General features: G+C 40.6%; 1 long non-coding RNA gene across 1 annotated transcript; it reads left to right on the forward strand.

The window, feature by feature from the left end:
• The first annotated feature begins 11,914 nt into the window (after positions 1-11,914).
• LOC128150622 (uncharacterized) lies at positions 11,915-16,510 on the forward strand. The gene is made up of 3 exons (XR_008238125.1): positions 11,915-11,988; positions 14,830-14,950; positions 16,311-16,510. It is a non-coding gene; the product is annotated as an uncharacterized LOC128150622 (long non-coding RNA).
• Positions 16,511-16,929: the final 419 nt, after the last annotated feature.

Raw genomic sequence — 16,929 nt, forward strand, 5'->3', positions numbered from 1 at the left:
GTCCTTGGGACCTGCCCTGAACACGGCCACGCTGCCGTGTGTGGGAAAACCAGTGCATGGCGATGGTGCCATTCCACACTGCATCGAAGAGCCAAGTCTGCAGTGAAACCTTGCAATGCCTTGTGTGCAGTAGGACAAGACACAGAGCCAGTCAGCATCCCTGCGAGGCTGCTCAGTTGCATAGGTAAAACTTTGGGTGCCTTTTAGTCTTGACAGAGAAGACCAGGGGAAGGAACTGGGCCAGGTGCTGGTTGCTCTGGAGGGTTTGAGATAGAAGTAGAGCAGAACCAGAAGGGAGAGCAGGAGGAGGCCTTTGCCACTGTGGGGTGGGCCGTAGCACAGCTCCTATTGTTGGGAAACACTTTCCTGCTTCTCTAAGATGTTACAGCCTTATTTTTTGACCTTCTCCTCAACCCCAAAAGTCACAATTACAGGTTGTTCCCATGCTGCTGCCTACTTTTTCTGTACCTTAGGCCAGCTTTGGTGGGAATCATACCCTTTCTTCTCTGGAAGTGATGGGTTTTCTTTTCCTAGGAAATATTAAATTTCACAGACTGGGTTTTCATGGTATACAGAGACTCAGAGACACAGACAGCAAAAATATATGAGGCTGACTTGCATGTTGCCTCCACCCTTGAGAGAAATACATGGTGTTTAAACCCACAGCAAACTCCCACCATTACGTGCTGTGTTTTAATATCACATGGTGAAACCCAGCTTATCAAAACCATGTGACGCTGCTGTAAGGGGTGTCCTGGATTAGCAGGAAGTGAGGAGCAGTGGTACTTGTTACCAAGCAGGTAGTTAGCTATATGATCTGTGAATCCTTTATCCCTAAGCAGGTCCTTTATTCCTAAGCAGAGATTCAGTTTTACTTTCTGAGGTGCTACGTTCCACAGGTAGTTATTTGCCTGTGTTCTGAATGCCTTGCAGAGTTCGGGATAGAATGGATGATGGATTATTGTCATAACTTCACTGAACTGAACTCATTGACAGTGATCTTGTTTATGCCTCATTTATGCAGTGCATGCCATTTTCACAGGAATCTTTAAAAAAAAAAAAAATTGCATTTCAGATTCAACTTCCAAGCACCTGCTTGAAGTTCTAGAGTAACTATGTTGTAGGACTTACCTTCTCCTATATAACTGAGGAGTGTAGTTTTCCATTGGCAAGTCCTTTCTTAAGTATGTATAAACACAATTTTTTGGCCTTTGCTTTTGAATTAGCTAGGTGGACCTGGCTCCAGTGAAGTGGAAAAACTCTGAAGTTTCTTCTCCCCTGGGGCAGGATCCATCCAACTCATTGCCATTGAGAAATACCACCAAGTCAGCATGACTAACATTCGGAAACTTACTGGTGTCCTTACCCATAGTGCAAGTCCCCAGCTGGGATTTCAGCTCACTGCACTTAAAGGCAGAGGTTCAGTGCACTAAAGCAGTTAGTGCATTTAGCCAGCACACTTTCTGATCCCCTCACCCAGTCCCACCAATCACTGATGTAGTTTCCTCTTGCTTATTCTAAATTGGCTTTAATTTTCTTTTAAATAATTCTGAAGTGTGACTTTTTCAGTACAAGACTGGGAACTATGACTAATTATAAAATCATTACATGATTTAACTCAATTAACTTCAAATAACCCTTGAAATTTGCTTAATGTCAGCCCTTGGCCCTGCTTGAACCAATAAATATTGCTCACCTTTTGTGATGGGTATAAAAAGAGGTTGTTGCAGAGCATGATTGTTCAGAGTCAGCTGAGCCAGAGAATGGCCTTACAGAACAGGGTTAAACTGGTCCCAGAGAGTTGAATACTGCCACATCAAGAAGGGGAACAGAGTCTTCTGCTCCTAACTGGGACATTTTTTCCCCCAATATTTTTTCTTTCAAGTAATAAAGCTTCGAAAATTCTTTTCAGCCTTCCATTCAATGGTCCCAATCTGCTTTGCAAATGTTAATAAGGGTTAAACCTCCCAAAACCACCAAAGCATGGGAAAGTACTGTCATCCCCATTTAGACAAGGGATACCAAGGCATAGATGAGTGAAGTGAAATGCACAAGGATCAGTGGCAAGAGCAAAATCGTAAGAGTTGTGATGTCCTATTTTATATTTTAGCTAAAGCTGTTTCTCGCATAACACTGCAAGTTTCATATAGCTGTATGAGAGAAAGGGTGTCTCTTCTCAATTATTGGGCACATGTGGTTGTTGGGGTTTTTTGGTGGGGTTTTGCTTTTTTTTTTTTTCACTTTATGAAGCCATCTCTGGATCCAGTCTGTCTTACAGCTAGATCCTGGCAAGAGAGCTGGCAAAAGTGTGCAGAAGAATCCCAGCAGCTATATTTCTATGTTCAGTTCCGGTGAGGACAGAAGGGGATGTCATTATCGCTACTGTTCCTGGCAGTCTGCTCAGACTGGGAAACTGGAGCGGACAGTAGCATTGTTCTCACTGAAGGTAGATGATGAATAGAATTTTTCCAATAGGTAGTTAGATGGGCATGGTAACTAGGCAGTCATAAAGATGCCTGATCATCTACTCACAAACGTCCCTTGTATGGTGTGCTGGCCATGAAATGTTCTCAGAATTTTATTGACTTCCAGCCCTTCTCCATGAAAAATCTTAGCATTCTTGCTGGGTCCTGCCTGAAAATGGATTTAGAGGCCCCTTGGGGAAAAGATTTCATTCCCCCCCCCCCCCCTTTTTCTTTTCTTCTGTTTTCTTTTTCCTGGAGACAGCACATAGCTCTGCAGTTGCTATTGAAAGAATAGTATTTGGGAACTGGCTCTTAAGGAACAGTTGATTAATGCACCTATGTGCAATAAAGCAGTGTATTTGGTCTTCAGATTTTTGGACACTTAATTTTTTTTTGTCCGTTTATGATGAATGTGAGTGGATCATCGGTGTGCACTATTAAGAGATTCTCCTTTTTCTTTTCATTGCTGGAACTCGTGTAGCTCTTTATACTCTTGAAGGACATCACATGAGGTCTCAACTCATTTATTAAACAATAGAAGTAGTGAGAGAGAGAGAGACAGGATGTAAACACTCATCCCTAAACATAAGCGTTTATATCCCCAGCTTGCTGTTTGAGTCTGGTTTCATGACTGGGAGTGCCCTCGGGTCATCATTGAGCAGCTTGTTCGACTGTGACTTCTGAATGATGAATGTCTCCACTTAAATTACAGATCACTACCCCATAACAAAAATCACCACTATTATTGGCCTCTGCAGGGGCACCAAAGGGTGACCAGGCAGTGGTGGAGGGCTTCACCTGCTACAACACTGCTATCTCCCTGACAGTAAATGGAGATTTGTCAACAGTCTGTCCTGTAGGACATGCACTGGGGAAGTTTGGCTCAGCACTTGCTGTTCTGTCTTTTTACTTATAGACAGAGTTTTCCTGTCTGTGGTACTGCCTGTCAGATTAGTTAGGGTCAAAAGCTGAATATTTGGATTTTTGACCTTTGAATGAACCTCACAAAAAACAAAGACAAGGAATTCCGTTCTCCAGTGCACTATCCAGTACTTGAGGATGGATTTGAACATCAAAGGATGGGTCATTCAGAAAGACAGAGACACAGTTGTGTTCTTGAAATCAGAAGAGTGTATAAACTCCCCTTATCTCTTTGGGGGAAAAACCTCCCCCATGGATCTAGCTCATGCTTGCTGTTTGTGTTGTGTTGCTCCTTTTGCCATGACAAGTCCTGATAAAAACAATTTAAAAGAAACAAATTGGGGTCCAAGATGGCTCGGAAGTGAAGGGACCATTATGTTTAATTACTTGCATTAAAACGGTTTCTGGACTGGAATTAGTTTGGGAATGTCTGTCCCCTTGTTTAGATAAACAAAAAGCTAGTTGTCATAGCAGACTGCCTGCTGGGGGCAAAGCAAAGTCCTGTTTTCCCCTCAAAAATGAGCAAGTGTAGGAGAAGCAGCTATGGTGGGCATGCAGTGAAAGTTTGGGCCATTCTAGAGCGTGCTGCAGCCAGTGCAGAGTTGAGGCAAACATTTGGCAGCAATTTCCTCCCAGCAGCCTGTGGACCTCCTCTTGCGTTGGTCAGTCAAGAGCCAGTTGCAGTGGTAATACCTCCCTGCTGCCCCCAGCAGACTGATTTTGACCCTTAACTTCTCTTTCCACCTGCTAATTACTTGATCATGTTCTCTCCCAATGTCCTTTCCACATGGTGGTGGCCTGGTTATGTCATTCTCCCATTCTGCTGCTGCCCTCTCCACCTTTTGGCTATTTGTTCTTAAAACCCTTTCCTCCTCACTGCCTTCCTCCTCTTCATGCCCATCCCAAAGTTTGTCATTAATATCCAAAAATATTTGGATATTTTGGATATCCAAAATTTTTTGGATTTTGCTGACTCTCAGCAGTGTGGTCTCTAATGCCTACTGGTTGGTGGCAGCGGGGGCGGGGGGATGAAAATCAGGGTTTTCCCTTTTAATTTGTGCTTTGTTGCTACTGGTTTGACCTTTAATCAGGTGTCTGGCTGTTGGTTGCTTGCTGATGGTTTTTACAGAATGGTCCCTTGTAAATATATACAGAAAGGGCAAGAGAGTAACTGGAGATTGTAGACCACTCTTTTATTTCCTGGGAGCCTATTAAAGACGGTTTCCAGTTTATCCATCCATCTCTTTGTCAAGTTGCTTCCTGTGTCCATCCACTTGTGCATTTATTTAGTGGTAATACCAGCTGCTGTATCATCCTCTAGGATTGTAACAGTGTGTTTCAGAATAAAGCCAGAGATGCAAAGTGCGCTGAACCCATTATAAAAAAATAAAAGGGCTTTCCTTGATGGCATTTAGCTCAATAAACACAGTTTGTCAGAGATGTCTTTATCTCCTTACATTTAAGCGATTAAATGTTGGTAAAAATAGCTTCAGAAATAAAACATAAAGAGAGCTTCTGGCAAAGCCCTGTCCAGTTTAATTCATACATTAAATATTTGCTAGTAGGGTCAAAAGCTGAGTGCTTAGATATTTTGCCCTTTGAATGAACCTAGCTAAAATAAAGACAAGGAAATCGGTTCTGCAGAAGCCGTCTCCAGAATACTAGGATCAATTTAAACATCAAAGGATGGAGAGATCATACAGATGGACAGCCATATTATTCTGCACAATTAATACTTGGAGAGGTGTTTTCTGAATTCTAAATCTTGTGCAGGGAAGATAATATTAAAATTTCAGAGTTTTAATTATGTAAAACACAGTCCTTGATGCTTAGCTCCTGAAAACCGGAGCAGTTTATTTTGCATTAATGAATGTAGAAAACATCCCCCAGTCTGAATCTGTGCATTGATGCAATCTTTTTACAGTCAAATTAGCATTTATATTTCTAAAGGTAATTTTTAGACAACACAATAAATAAATGATATGCCGATAACCTCCAGATGGATAAAGGGGTGCTCATATGGCATTTACAATGCAAATTGGCAGAAGATTACATAATGGTCAGCTCTGTTGATCTTGGGCAGCAGCGAGCAGGGAGGGCTAAGCAGCGTTCTGGGTCTAGCACCGGGCTTCACACCCCTGCAAACACCTTGTGTCCTGGTAGGAATTACTCGCTCGGTCAGGCATTAGCTACAGGGCACAGCAAGTTTGCGTGGAGGGCAGGATCTCTCGTGACTTTAGGTATGCTAGCAGGATCTGTATCTCAGACTGCTAGGTTCAAAATGCACTATCAGTATAACAGTGTAGAGTTGAATTCTGGAAAAGTTTCTCCAAATTGAAGCTTTGGGGTTGAACTCTTTAATTCTGAAGTCCTAACAAGAAGGGAGAGAGCAACAGCCAATTGCTCTGAGCAACTGGAGCTGAAATTTGCCTGAAGTCTGCTGTAAGTCTGTACATCTCCACATAGACTGTGAGTTACACTTGTTCTTCGGGTTTCAATAGTAGCTTTAATCTGGTTTATTAATTTCTGTATATGCCTTAGTTTAATAAGATACTGACCAGGATTTCAGGATTGAGGTCAATGACTTTTGTAGTTCAGAAGTATCATTTTAGCTTTGGGATTTTTTTGATGGCTACTGAAACTTCAATTCTAACTTGAATTTTCTTTAGGCACCTAAATAAGTGTCCTCATTTTTGTTACGTGATTTCAAGAGCTCCTGTGCTTTTAAAGACCATACCATGACTTATTAAATTACCTAACTTAAGTATCAGTCTTTTGAAAATCTTAGCCATGATTATTTTCTCACTGTTATCTCCAAAATCCGCTTGTTTGTTTTTTAAGTAGAGGACTGTATTGCTTCATGTGGATTTTACCATACTGTTTAGTTTTGGATGGTAAATGGCATTAAGAATGGATTAAAATAAACAAAATAAGGCCCAAGGTCTTGATCTTTGTCCACTGAAATAAAGGAGAATTTTGTCATTTACTTCCATTGGATCTATCAGAGAAATTCTGTGTGGTGAAGAAGTACACGGTATCTGCTTAGTTTGGCTCATGTGGTAGTCAATGGAGTGACTTGACTTCAGAAGCAGAGCATTGCCTTGCTGTACGTAATTAACGTTACAGTGCTGTAGGTTCTGCATATGAAAATCCAGGCTATTGTAAATTGTGGTTTCCTTGCCAACCATATCTCAGCTCTCGCACTTCTGTAGTTGTCTCTATGATGCTTTGTGCAGTATTATTACCCCTTACCTAATACTGGAGCTGGATGAATCTGCAAAATCTAGCTATTATTCTTTCCATTTGAACTACATTAATATGAAAATAAAAATGAAATCTAAGATGTTTCACTTCCCGAGTAATTCTATTCTGGAAACATTAAAATAAACAGACTTGACATTGGGAATGTATCAAAAAGACATTTTTTTGGCAAATGCTCATAGCTAATGAATTTGTATTCATAAATGTAAGCATTTATATCAGAATCATGATTAAAGCATTAAAATTGACTCTTCTGCCAAACTGTAGGTCACATAGCTTGAATTTCATGTTTTGAAAATTTCATACTTGGAGCAAACCGCTTGCCAGCAAATTACAGACCAAGACTTATTCCCAAGAAGTACTTTCTGGTGAAGTTCAAATAATGAATATATGTTTGTGTCTGTGGAGAGGGAGGAAGCTAATTTTGCTGGTAGTGTTTTTCACTGAACATTATTTGGGCAAGTGGCCACAGAGAAAGCTTTCTTGAATTTCTTCTTGTTTCTCTTTGATTTGTCCCCAGAAGATATTGATCTGGCAGGATCTGCAGCTGTGGGCAGGGTTCATTGGTTCTCAACAAATTTTTGCATGCTCTTGGCAGCATTTTCTGAATTGGAGATATCTATTCAAAATGCCAGTAATAGCTGCAAGTAGTGTCATAGCGAATGTACTTATAGTCTACGCTTAAGGTATAAGCAAGACCTTAGTCCTGCTCTTCCCTTTTTGAGACAATTGTTTGCATTGCTTGTTTCTGTGTTATTTTGAACTAATATATAGATTGGGAGATAAATCTTGTTTCTTCTTGATCAAGGTTACTTTGCACATGGACGACCTCTCTAATCCAATTTATGCCTTTCCTGCATGATCCCCTGAGATGCAAATGTGAAGTCATGCCTAGGAATGAGTGGAATATGGCAGTCTTCCTCCCTCATGGTAATGTGGTACCACTTCAGGAGTGTAGTGGAATTGCACCTTAAAGCTTGAGGAAAGAGAGCAGGATCTTGCACCATCCATCCCATGGTGGAAGCTACCATGTTTTATTTTTATAAGTGTCTGTACTGCTATAAACAAAAGGTAATCAGGCCAGAACCACAACAGCTGTAATTTGGTGGCTTTGCTATCTTCAGTGCAACAGTGCTTGTGGATCCTGCTCAGTGACCTCCACCTGGCTACATGTCCTCTCCATATGTGCCCTCGTGATGTTCATACTTAACATTTACAGCCAGGCTAACTGCAGTGTCTAAGGTATGATTTGATCCATTGCCCTTAGTTGCAAGACTTGGATGTTATTCTGCTTTCTTTGTCAAACCAGAGATCCTCTCTGTTCTTCTGATTCCTTCACAATCCAGACTTGATAAAATAAGAGGTTTGGCCAGCTTTTGAAGCCAGATTAGTTCCTAGATTGCAGTGCAGCACTTTAGTCGGGTGGGTGCAAAGGAGAGGATAGTGTGTTGTCCTGTGAGGACAGGGGCAAGGAGGGAGAGGTTGGAATACCTTAGGTTGGTTCTGCTGCCAAAAGCAATGTATTGTCAAACTATGGCCTAATTTTCTTACCTAGGGTGTGTTTAAAGAGGGATTGGCATCAGGAACAGGCCATTAAGCAATTGAAACTCTAATAGAAAAACATAACCTTATCACAGATTTTTTTTTAAAAACCCTTGGAAAATAGCTCAAATATAAGGTTAATTGGAGCCAGAAATGTCAAACTAATGTAGCAATTTACCCTGGGAGACTGCCCTGGCCTTTGAGTATAGCAATAGTACAGACTACTGAGTAAGATAGTGAAGAAATATAATAGGATTTTATGTAGTCCCCTGTCATATTAAACGTTCTTTGCAATTAATTTCTTGTTGCAATGTTATTTTCACTGACCTATTTTTTTTTGACCTCCTACAATCTTTAAGCTACCAAAGTAGGGCATACGGGAATTCACATTTCTTAAAAAAAAAAAAATTGAAAAAATCTTAACTTAAACCACCATCAATATACACATTGCAGTGTAGACTGATACTAACTCAAAGCAGTATAAAAATGCCATTGGCTTATTCTAGAATAGCCTTTAGTCTATAAGCTGTACTGATCCATTCAGGAAAATGCTGCTTTTGAACAGCTCATTCAGAAACAAGTGGGAGTTTTCTTGGACTGAGAGCTTGAGGATGTCTGCCCTGTGAATGAAACATGATAGGTGGTCTTCTTTTCCTCCTGGTTGCTGGCTCCGTTTCTTCTACTCTTAACTGAACATCAGACCAAGATAGCTTGGTATTGTGATCTGGTCAGATTAATCCAAAACTGCTGGACTTAAAATTAGCAATGATAAAATCCCAAAGTTGTGGAATAGCCAGGGAATTCTGGTAGGTTCCGTCTGTTCCGACTCTAACTGAATCCCTTTCCACATGAGCTGGATACATAATCCATTTTCACTTTTTAATCAAACATTACTGAAGTGATGTGCTCTGTGTATTTTTATACAGCTTCCACAGTTTACTACAGAAGTGGCTGTATTTCTCTGGAGGTCTAATGTTTCCTGAAAGCATCTCTGTCTGAAAGTGTGAGTGGGTAGGATAGTCAAATTCCAAAATAGATCACTCTGGGGGAGTATGAAACGTCCATCACAGAGACAGATAAATGTCTGCTAGAAACAATCAGGTGGTTTGGGAGGAAAGGGGAGTGACATGATCTCTGGAAGTCCCTTCCACTCCTGTTTTTCTATCATTCAAAGAGATGGAAAATGCTACCCCAGGAGAGTATACTTGGTGTCCAGTCTTGCAGACAAGGTGACCAGCTCAAAGGAGAGAGAACAATACAGGCAACAAAACGTTCTGATCTTGAATAAGAACTCTTAACATAAGCCCAAGTGTTTTCCAAGCAAGTGTCCTTAATGTTTTTCCCTGTGGTAGTAAGCATTTTTTTTTTTTTTAAAGTGGAGCTGGAACCAAATATCATTGAATCAAAGAAGCCAGCATTAATCAAAGCACATCAAAGAGGTTCCTCATCAGTTGCCTGCAGCAACAGAATCTACAGCGTATCATCTTTCTTATGCTAAGCTGGAGGAATTCAGAGAAGAGAATTTTGTCTGTTTGCTCTCAAATGAACACAGAAATAGTGTTTTCAAGGTTTCTTTAATAGTTCAGTGAATTGGTCCATTTAGCCATCATAATTTCTGAGTCCCAGACTTACATTTCCTGGGAATGTTTTTCATGTGAAAATCAATCAAACCGATCTTTAAAACTAAATAGGTGGTGGGTTGCCTCTCTTGACAAAGTTATAGAAGTGCTTTCTACTCTTACATTGTCTCTTTCTGTTCCGTCTCTCTCTTGGACATTAAAATGGTACCCCTAAGGCCCCTCCTTGCCTCGCTACAGCTGCATTTCATTCTTAGCTAATAGTACTTGGAGGGAGCAATCAACTCAGCTGGATAAACAGATACAGTTCCCTGTTCAAGTAAAAAACCCTCCCCTCAGATCAATATTTTCTAGTGTTCCCCAATACAGAAATTAGTGGTGCTTGTATTTGCTATCTATTTCCAGAAGACCCGTTTGTTACCTAAAAACTTATAGATGCTCAGTACAGCCAAGTGATTACTCAGGTGTAGAAAGGCCTGAATTTTAGATCTCAGCCAGATTGATTCTTACACTTGCTTGAGCAGTTGATAAAATGCTCACCAGCAAAACCTCTTTGTCAGCCTAGGGATTTTCAGGGCAGCATTGATAGATACCCAGGCCTTTCATATTGATTATATTTGCCAGAAATAAAATCCAGCAACACACAAGCATTGTGATCAACCTGCAGTAATGCTGAGGCTGGAGCTGTGTTTTTATGGTTTTCTAGGTCACATGTTGTTCACCTCCTTACTAACGAGTCCCAGAGCATTTTCGAGAATGTGTACCCATGGGCTGAGTCCCGTACCCCAGCTCAGGTCTGGAACGTGTTGGCAATTCAGCATGGGCAACACTTCACTCCGGTTGTTAAAGGAGGAAGTGAAGAACAGAAGTTCCCCAACTGAAACTGCAGGGGGAATTTTAGTGCAGTAGAATGTAATTATCCAAACTGGAATATGGCCAGGATCCTAGAGTTAATAATACCCTCTGCTCTTGCAAAAAGTGCCATAGGATCTTTTATGATGTCTAGTGGTCAGCAGGCTTCACCCCACATCGCAAAGATATCTATTAAACAGATCAGATAGGTGGGTCAGAAGTGTAGGTATTTCAGTCTTTCATGTAACACAAATATTTCTGGATGGCCTCTGGCTGCAGCCTTCGGGTTCAGGAGGGAATTGAGTTAAACAGCCAGGGAAGAGACGTTAGTCTTAATGAAAATGATCCCATTAAAGGCAAATGACAAGCAATTGGTGAAGAACAGCTGAGATGTACACTGAAGTACCCATAAGGTAATATTTGGGTACATCAAATCACCAGTCATCTTCCTTGACCATCAGCATCATGTCGTTTGGAGGAATGGAATAGAAAAGGTTAACAGCATCCTTTGTATGATAGGGTCAACTCCTGTGGAAATCTGTATTATGAATTTACCCTGATTTCTGTAATAGTGGAAGCTATGTGCAAATGAATTGGGAAATGGGTGTAAGTGGCAAGATTACATTGTGTTAATTAGCCTGGCACTGATGAACTGTACAAAGCCTGGGAACTTCCACAGCAGGAAAGAAAGTACTTCACAGAGAATCCCTTTCGTCACAACTGACTTGTGCCATGGGACTTCAATTAAAAACCAGACCAGGCCACTTTTAATAGCTTTAATGAGAAATTATTTTTTTTTTGAATCTTTGTTAAACTGTCTGTCTACTTTTCTACAGTGCAGCCCATCATGGTGGTAGCTGAGGTTCTAATTATCTGTCTTGGCTCCTTTTTCTGAGCACAAGGTTTGTTATTCTATACTGCACCTGGCACCATAGGCTCTGATGTTTGGGATCAGTGGGCATTACTATACTACCAGCTATAATAAAGAGTAGAAGGCCAATGATCCTGTCTGTCTGTTGTTAAAATGAAGAAAGACTTGCACAGTTCTTCCCCTTGGTACATCGCAGTACACTGGTACTTACACCATAACAGTATTATCTCAGGGAATATAAGTCTGCTACAGGATATTGCCACTTTAACCACCTGAACTGCCTTTTAGTTCCAGTTTCAACTCAGTGTCAAAAATATTACCCCTCTTTAAGATTAATTTGTGACAAAATGTCATATTAATACAGCTATATTTCCCAGGGGATAAATACAGCCTTTTGAAGAGCAGCCATGGCAGAGTGCTATATAGGACTATAGAGAATTATCAACAGGCTTTTGCTTTAGCAAATGTCATGCTACCAGAAGAATGGTGCAGTTTGCAGGTAAGAATAGTGTATGGACAGTTTTATTGTAAGAGTGAGGTTATGATATTTTCTTCCTATTAATCCATATCTCATCCCTAATTATATTAGCACCTCTCAATGACACCTGATTAAGAATGTGAGGAGGAAACTGTCAGTTACCTATAAATCCATCAGCATTGTATCATGTTTATTTTTGGCATCTTAGCTATTTTGGGAGGCTGATGTCTACCTTGAGGTTTGTGCATCATTGGTAGAATTACTTCTGATTTACACCAATGGGTGTGCAATCACAGTTGAGCCCTATGTGATGCTGAGGAGTTTACCTGTAAGGGGCTAAATCCAGCACCAGTTGTAAGCAACTATAATTCCAGTGAAACCAATAACAGCTGCACCTGCATGTGCTAAGGCTGACTTTGGAACAGTTTATCAGGTATTCTCTTTGTACTGAAGTAGGATAAACTTTGTATTTCATTGCACCTTCGGTAACTGTAGTACACCTTGGATATGTCTGAGCTATTGAAACCAAACTTCTTAACAGCCCTCAGATGTAAAGAAAGGGAAGATGAAAAAGTCCTAAAACTAATCTCTTGCCTCACAGCATTCCACCAAGATGACTCAGAAAATGACAAGGGAACCAAACTGCAAATTAGGCTCTAGTGTTTGTTGAAGACATTTGCCACCGGTAAAAATGAGTTATTGAAACAGTAAAGCTGAGGATTTCAGAGGAAATTTGATTGACAACAATAATTACAGCTATTTGTGTTCCTATAAGAAATACAGTGCAGGCTAGCCATAATAAATGTATGAAAATGATATTCTGAATCTGAGCAGAAGTAAATGTAGGTCCAAACAGTTTAAGTGTCTTCTGTACAAATTTCTGTGCATTTTTATGTGTTAAAAGTAGCAATAGTTACCAGGTTGGTGTGTAAATTTGCTTTACATGACTAGTTGGCTAATCATTGAATGTTTCCTAAATAAACCTCTGTGAATAAAGGCTGTCTTTAGTGTTCAGTCCAGTGGAACACTTTGGGTTCGGTACCCAAGCCAGGCTGTGTGGCAGCAGGGTCAGGCTGGGGGTTCTGCAGAGCAGATGCAGTTCATGAGACACTTTCATCTGACCTTTGTGTCCTGTCTCTGGAGGAGACGCCTAATGATTGTCTGAGCCACATCCAGATGCTGCCAGAGTGGTCAAATGATTTCTTTTGTACCTGAGGACTACCCCATGCTCAGCCTGAACTTCCACAATATTCCTCATAGGCAAAGAGGAGATGAGTTGAAGCGCATGGTCTTCTGTATCCGCATGCAGCTTGAATGCCTCAGGTGGGGAACCTGAGGAGGAGCTGTAAAACTAGGAGCTCTTCTTTTTGGCTAACCAGGCTTACTCACATCTAACATGTATGTGTTACCAAACATCAGGCTTTCCTAGACAGTGCCTTAGAACAGGGATGGGTGCAAAAGTGTCAGGAGTACTTGAGTCTTAGATGCTCTTTCTTATGTGTCTGTATGACCTAATGCTATGGTGGACTACCGTATGAGAATATAAAACAATGAATGTTTTGTAGCCAGTAACTTTTGGTTTTGTCTCACCAACTTGATGTCTGCCTTCTATTTCCTTCTGCTGCTGTTGCAGTTATGCTTGTTACCAAAAGACCCTGTATCCCTCCCAACTCTCTCACATAGTGAAGGCAGGCTTGTAGGTGTGCTCTGCTAGCAAGTGCTTCCAATTGCTCCACTAGATGTTTCTGCTGTGAGAAGATCACTTCCCCTCTTCCCAGTCCTGGTCTGAGATCTGGATTCATTTTATGACACCAGGCAAAGTGTGGAAGAAGGCAGCACTGCAGCTAACCCTTCTTACAAGGCCACAGCAGTGCCAAGAAAGTGACTGTAGACCAGTGGTTGGTTTTATTGGACCTGTTAGATCATGTCGCTGGGAGTTGTCCAGTAGAGTTAACATTAACAGGGAAAGGGAAAATAAGAAGTTAGTCAATCCACAAGTGCCGAGAAAGAGTTAAATTAATGGGGGAAAAGGAAAAAAAATTCTTAATGCTGGAGAAAGATTATGCTGGCTTACTTATCAGGTTCATGCTGAGCCCAGTCGTAATTGGAATGTACCCTTTGTAAAGTTTATTGGGTCCTGGGGCAGCTTGTTACTGAACCGGTCAATTAATCTATTTTTTTTTTTAATGAGTTAGGGGATTTCCTTTTGTGGAAAATCACCAGGAAACCTGACCAAATGCCCACAGCTTGGGGAAAGCATGGCCTTAACATATAGAAAACCCTTCCTCCACAATTAGGAGAGGAAATAGACACCTCCCCTTATGGGCAGCATATTTGACCAATCCAGGGACTAAATAGATGGGATTTCACCATTGACTTGCAGGTTGTCGAGGGAGGATCACCATGAAACAAGATTACTTGAATGCAGCTTGGTGTTGAAGGAAATAAAACTGTTGAGTCTCCCTGCTGAGAGACAAATGATTTCCATTTAAAAACCTGTTTGTTCCATGCTGTAACTCCCAATGTAGCAATAATTAATGATATCAGAAGGTTACGAAAGACATTCTGTTGTGCTTGCTCTGTTCTGGGCATGAAATTGGATTAACATGAAGATAAACTTAGACTTTAAATCTGTTGAGGAAATCAGTAATTATGTCAAAATTCACAAACAGATTAATATCTGTTTAAGTGTGGCAGGATACTGTTTGTCTATCAGCAAAACATACTACCTTGTCAGAATTCTGTTGAAAGGTTAATTTCTTAAAATACTTGGATTTCCAATAACAGAATATTGTGAAGATGCAGCTTTTTCAATAAACATAAACAGTCTAACCTCTGGAAACATGGTTATTTCTCTTTCAGTGGCAACCAGCCAGTACTCTCTCATGAGGAAGAATCAATTGCAGGGTATTGAATAAACCCTTGGGCTCTGCTGTGGAGAGGTGACCACCCATGAAAACAACTGACATGAAAAAACCACAAGGTATGACAGTGCATACTTATTAAAAGTGTACCTTTGCTGCAAATGAGCACATGGAAACACTATTGGCTTTAGGGGCAAGAAATGGGGACAGTTACAAAGGCTCTGAAATTAAGTTAGGTAGAAATTCACTGGGTGATTGGAAGGGGAAGGGACTCCATATATTATGTTCTCATATATTTCAGGAGTCCAATGCTGGCCCTGATTCTGCTGTAGCTAGTTTTAATCTAGCTGCTGTAGAAAACAGAGGCGACACAGTTCTGTGAATATGTGTGCAGTGATACAGTCTGCAATGAAGCCTCCGCAGGTGTAGCTTTGTTGCTACTGATGCTCAGGAGGTGCAAGTTTGGCTTGGTGTGCCTACATAAGTTGCAGTCATACCTTCCCATTGCAATTTAGATTTACCCTGAGGGAACACGTTAGCTTTGAGTGCCCATTTAAGTAAGTAGCCTGGTAGTGCAATTGTATTAGAAATAGAAAAAATAACCTTCAGTGCTAGATTCCCTTCTCAGTGGAAATGGAGGTAGTGGGCACCTGTGTAAATCTGTTAGGAATGGTCCTCAATACCATCTGCCATGAAACGTGCATCTAAAACCACTTGAGACTTAGAAATCTGTCTAGTGCAAGAAAATTACAGTAGTTTCATTCTGTCTTCAATCATTTAAAAATGTAGGCTGAACATACCTTACAGAAAAAAAGGAGGCTTCAAATCAGGAAGATGGTTAGGAGGCTGAGAAAGTGTTTCTATAGTCATGTGTTGTTGGGACATCACAGAGATGGTATCATTCAAAAGGCTGGAAAGATTCTTAGGAAAATGTTAATTTGCTTTTGTGCACAATGCTGGCAAAAAGAGAGGGTGTTTGTAGCCTCAAGTGTGTAGCATGTAAGAAAGGTGAGTTTTGCAGCTGCTGAATATTAGGAAAACCTAAGCTGAAGGCTAACAGGTAACTTCAGTATTTTGCTGAGCAGGTCTTAAAGCAGATGAGATACCACTATACCAGAAAACTGGAATTTTGTGCCCCTAGGTAGAAAAAATTATAATAAGGAAATATTTTTACAAATAATAACAATTTTTAATGTGTTCTCATAAATAAAAACAACAACAAAAAAGCTTTTAATATATATGCTGGCCATGCCTAGCCTCTTCATAAAAGTCTGTGGTGAAAAAGAGTATACAACCTCCATAGGTATTTCTTGTAGCCATGAAGTGGTTTCTCAACACTTCAAAATCTCTTATTCTGCTTAATTGCACATAAAGCTAACTCCTTTTCTAGTGGGGAACATCTGGTTCTCTACTCTAAAAAAACCCTTTTACTTTTTGGAAAGTGTGTATCAAATCTCCTGCTTCTCTTCTGTTTTCTAGATGAGCTGTCATCTTAGTAAACATGAAGTATGAAGGCAGAGAGTGGCTGTCGATGTATTTTCAGCTCTGATGTAGGGACTGGCAGCTCCCATTCAGCAGGTCTGGTCTTTGCATCTGGCTGATCCATAGACAGAACGTAGCTTTTCCATTTCCTGCCTTGAGGTGTAAAACCAACACAACTCTGTGCTGTGCCATGTGGCCTTACTGGTAAGTTGGATATTTCTGCACAGTGCTCCGTGTAGAGATGTTGTAAGTGTCTTGGCTGAGATCATTGAGGTGCTGTGTGACTGGAAGGACAAGGAAGCCGAGCCTTAACCTCTGGTGACAATTACAAGACATTCCTTGCTGTTGTTGACTTTAGTGAGAGCTACAAAGTGTCTGTGTGTAGGAATTTTTTAAGTCTCTAGTGTTTATAAAATATCCAAACAGGTTTATATGAAATTCTATGATGACCAAGTGAAACATAAAGAGATTATCTCATTATTTTTCATTTTATTATGTACTACTTCTCTTTACCAATTTATTTTTCATTTTTTCCTATGCCCCTAGCTCTTTTCTTTACCATAGAGCGCTTGCATGGGCTCAGCCATAAAATCATCTCTCTCTGAAAGAAACATCC

This window comes from Harpia harpyja, chromosome 14, assembly GCF_026419915.1.
Source record: "Harpia harpyja isolate bHarHar1 chromosome 14, bHarHar1 primary haplotype, whole genome shotgun sequence".
Taxonomy (NCBI): Eukaryota; Metazoa; Chordata; class Aves; order Accipitriformes; family Accipitridae; genus Harpia; species Harpia harpyja.